The sequence below is a fragment of the Barbus barbus genome (genome assembly GCF_936440315.1).
Source record: "Barbus barbus genome assembly, chromosome: 8".
NCBI lineage: Eukaryota > Metazoa > Chordata > Actinopteri > Cypriniformes > Cyprinidae > Barbus > Barbus barbus.
The window spans coordinates 1,150,143-1,155,000 of record NC_136736.1 but is presented as its reverse complement, the minus strand read 5'-3'; the positions used below and the strand labels follow the sequence as shown (position 1 = coordinate 1,155,000).

Sequence of the window (4,858 nt, the reverse complement as noted above, 5' to 3'; positions counted from 1 at the left end):
ATGTTATAATAGGCCTAGTTATTTAATAACAACATTAACAGTGAAACATGCATCTAACTCTGGATGGTAAAGTTTAGTATAATAAAATCACCAAAATAAGTCTTAGTGTTAAAGGGCACCTATTATGACATTTAAAATGTCAAAGAAGGTGATTCATTAGTCGAATCATTTGGGAAAATTATTCGTTCAACGACTCATTTTTCCAAACCCCTCCTTTGCGTGACGCTAATCTGCGGTGATTGGTCAGATGACCCAGTCAGTTGTGATTGGTATATTCTGTGCAGAGATGGTTTCCGTTCACATTCTCGTCCCTGGGCAGTGAAAAAAGGTCGCTTTTGCTTCGCACTTTAGAACACAGCGTCTTGTTGTCGACATGATGTTTTTCCTAATTCCCTGGTGTCTGCGCGCGCAATGAGTGGGCGTGGCCAATTTGATCATTTTTCGTCTTGACGTCACAACGAAAAGGAAAATGACTCATTTGAAAAACGATTCATTAAATTGACTCAGAGTCGACTCCTACTTTTGAGAGACAATAACTTTTTTTACGGTGACCTTTCATATATAAAACTTTGTAGGATGTTTTTGTTCACTTAGATCTGTTACACACTACATGAAAGGTAATTTTCAAAATTCCATAATAGGTGCCCTTTAAGAATCAATAGTACACAAACACATTTCCAAAACTGTAAAAGGTCATTTAAAAAGAAAGCATTCTTGAATTATTTTGTGATAAACATTTTACTGTCTTAAGTGCACTCATTTATTTAGCCTATAAATAATAATAACTAGGGTAAAGTCCGCTAAAATGGGCCACGTTTTGGTAAATTACTTACAATACCATCAAATAAGCTATGCATGAGATCTAATGATATTCTTATAAATTAGTATGGGTCTCTTAAATATATTTATATTTTTTTAAATGTGAAAAAGGATAAAAGTTTTAAAATGATTAGAGTTAGTGTATCAGCAGGTACCTTCTTGAGCCATGGTACAACATTCAGGTAAAATGGGCCAATATAAAAAGAGAATAACACATGTAATTTCAGCTTAAATCATTTTATTTTTAACAGTAAACTGACACTATAGTGTGCCATAGCAACACCATAAATGTATTTCATTAAATAGAAAGTTGAATGAATATTTAATTAAACAATGCCATTAAAAATGAACTGATCATGTTGTATAGATGTGTGTTTCTGTGTACTGGTGTCTTTTGTGTGCATGTATATGTGCTTGTATTTATTTTTAATTTTTTTAAAGACTGTTAAGATTTTATATGGATACATATCTACAGTAGGCCTATAAACCTATTTTCACCCTCAATTTCTGTGTAAAAATATGTGTGTGTATGCAGGCAATTTTACTGACATGTTCCTTTCCTTCCCTTTCTCTTTGTTTCCTTTCTTTGCTTGTCCTCCTGCCATACTGTCTGCAATGCATTTAAAAAAAAAAAAAAAGACTTAAGATTTTGTATGGATACATATCTAGGCCTATGAACCTATTTTCACCCTCAATATCTGTCTAAAAGTGTGTGTGTGTGTGTGTGTGTGTGTGTGTGTGTGTGTGTGTGTGTGTGTGTGTGTGTACAGCCCATTTTATCTTAACCAGCCATATACCTAAAATGACTTTTTTCACAAAAAATTATTTTATAAATTAAACTTTTTTTTTAGAAAGAGCATGTAAAAAACATTGTTCATAAACCTTTGCTTTGTTGGTACGCTTACTTATAATTGATTTAGTACCCTTATTAGTGATTAATGAAATTTTCTATGTCAATTACCTTACAATTTCTCTGACAAGCTTCTTACAACACTCTGCCCTGCCCGCCTTAAAAAACTCAGAGCAATAAACATTATTGTTACAAGTCAACAGCGTTGAAGCAACAACGCGATATCAGTTATTGTGATTGTGTGTAAAAATGTAAAAAGACTTAAGACACTCGAGACAATTTGCTGTAGGCCTATTCCACCTAATAATCGCTTTGCCCTGCGACAACACAGATCATGAACACATTAATGGTGCTTTCAAATTTAAAAGAACAACAAATAAAAACAGCAAATAAAACTAATAAAACACAAATCGCCACGAGGCAACAGCGAGACACAAGTTCAGCAGCAGGCCGCGTCCAGGGAAGTTTTTTTTTTTACTAAAATTGCACAAATGGTAAGCCAGCTTTAGAGCATTAAGAATGGGAGTCTCAACTGGGTACAGCTGAGACAAAAATACACCTTATGAGCTAATTGAAGAAAATATAAACTACTTGGCTATGATCAATTTATTATATTTTAGTACATAAGCAAAATAAATATCTGCTTAAAAAAATCACTTCATTTCAGCATTAAGTTTCTGTGCAGTTATGAAAATGCAGAAAGCGTCTCTACCCCTAAACGACGGCTTCTGGGAGTTTACTGAGAACTTACTCGATCAAGTCAAGTCAAACTTTATATATAGAGCACAACTTTAACACAACCATCGTTGATCCAAAATGCTTTACAATAAAGGGATAGATAAAAAGCAACAGAAATCAAAATGAAAGAAAATAAATAATAATAAAATCAAAATATGTAGGCTATAGAAACATGCACCAATGTATACCGTGCACAGCATCACTCAAATGCAAGGGTGTAAAAATGAGACTATTTAAAAACACCGAGCGATGATTAGAGCAAATGGTATCCCCTTGCGCGAAGAAAGAGGCTACTTGGCACAAAATACTTTCTTAGACATTCAGTCTTTCGATTATTAAAGAGGGCGAATGTTTAAAATATCAAGACAGAAGAATGCGACTGGCATTAGCTTTGTACCCCGGAAATCATTGCTGCAGACTTGCTTCTAAAGTGTTCAGAACAAGCATTGTTATTCTCCAAACAACTCTTTCTGAATAAAATTACAAAATAAAAAGTACTTAACCTGTATAATGCCCAATAGGCTATAGAATAGAAAAGCTTTGTTAAAGTGAATTACAGAGTTTTACACTATAGGTACTCACGTTTCTGGTTGAAATGTTTTACGCGTGGTCTGCACTTCCTTGTTCTAACGTCCTTTCGCTTTCCAGTATAGGCTATGTATAGATTACACGGGGACCTGAATAAATAAATCACAGAAATAAATGATATTTTAAAGTATATTAAAATAGAAAAACAGATAATATTTCACAATATTACAGTTTTTATGCATTTTTGATCAAATAATACAGGCTTGATGAGTATAAGACACTTTCATAATGCTGCATAATTATCAAAAATGGTGAAATAATAAAGTCCTTTCATGTCACCATTTTGCCAGCCTACACTTCACATAACAGGCCTGCAGGTGGTACTTGGGCTTCATTAAGAGTTTCATCAAATAGTAATTAGTCATTATGTGCAATTAAGCAAAAGTGACAAGTGCTGAGGTAGCCTATAGTTGACATCTTGACCATGCTAGATAGACTTATACAATGAAATATTGCACAGCAAGGTGACTACACTAAAAGTCAATAATAGGGAAGTGGTTGGGGTCTCTAAGTCCCTATATTTATGAAAACACTCAATAAAAAATAGTTTAACAACACACAAACCCTTCACAATTGTTATATTGGGCTATAATAGAAGGCTCCGGCAGTCCGGCTGAGATTCGGCTCTCCCCGATGGGAGTGGGCTCTTCTCGTTCATTACTGCTCTTAGAGCTCTGTGCCACCTCTCAGAATGAGCTACCCATACACACATATGCATGCGCAGTACCCTACTACTTTTGGAAACCCTCAATCTGAAGAACCTCCCATAAATTTGAGCTACCCTGTTTGAGTTGTGAACGCGTGAGTAAGTAAAATCAATTTCGCTTAAAGTTTTTTTTTTTTTTTTTTTTTGTTAAATTGAATCTTTCCCATTAAATATGTAATAATTTCTTCATTGTCTAATAATTTATAACAACAAAAACGAGTTTTCTAACATTATCAAGAGGATGCTTCTTCAAAAAAAAAAAAAAGCATGCGGTCTTTGTCTTACTAAATAAAATACTTTTTCACTGTATGTATATTATTCAACAAACTTCAAAAGGAAATTTCAGTGAAACCGGACTGAGTTTCACTGTGTGTTCACCTAAACAAAAATAGTTGTGTTTAGGTGAACTGCTTTAAGAGCATAATCAAGACTTGTGTTTTGACTTTTTCTTTTTCTTTTTTTATCATTTGATGATCAGTCATCAAAAGAGTGATGACTGAGATACTTGAGGATCTTGTGGATAAAGAGCTCAAACAATTCATCTGGCAGCTGTGCAATGGGGTCAAAGCAGGCACTGAGCCGATTCCTCGAGCAAGGCTTCAGACTTCTGATCGTGAGGATGTGGTGGACTGCATAGTAAAGCAGTATCCTGATGATGCTGGGAAGATCGCAGTCCAAGCGCTGCACAAAATGAGCTTGCAAAGCGCCTTACAAAAATATTCACCAAAACCAAATTTTTTTAAAAATATAAATTTATGTTCAACTGACATTGATATTGTCAAATAGGAAATGTATCAAACAGTTATAAGCATGTGTCATATTCTGTAACTCCTGGAACACTGAACACTGAACACCCAGAAGAACGATCCTCAGATCACACTCTGCAAAGAAAAAAATTTAATAAATCAAATGAAATAGTACATTTGTGTCCAGAACATTCTAATCATCTCTGATTCATTTCAAAGTGGCTGCTAACAAAATAAATGTTTTGTCTCTCAAGTCTCCAGAATGTTTAATGATACAAATATAATAATGTAGAAATCAGTAATAAATGCATAATTGGTTTGGCTGTTACAGTTAACTTGACCAAAAATGATAACATCCAACTTGGTCAATAAGTGATTAACTGCTTAATTAGTCTGAACGCTTCAACGAGT

General features: G+C 34.2%; 1 protein-coding gene across 6 annotated transcripts in view; it reads right to left on the bottom strand.

Moving 5' to 3' along the window:
- LOC306873685 (caspase b-like) overlaps window positions 1-3,058 on the bottom strand; it is a 22,271-nt gene extending 19,213 nt beyond the window's left edge. For 5 of the 6 annotated variants that reach the window (XR_013784518.1, XR_013784519.1, XR_013784520.1 and 2 more), the window contains exon 1: window positions 2,990-3,049. The gene's annotated coding sequence lies outside the window, so the exon portion shown is untranslated. Of the gene's footprint in view, window positions 1-2,989 lie in introns of all 6 variants that reach the window. The other variant, XR_013784517.1, reaches the window with a different exon arrangement.
- Between the last annotated feature and the right edge of the window lie 1,800 nt (window positions 3,059-4,858).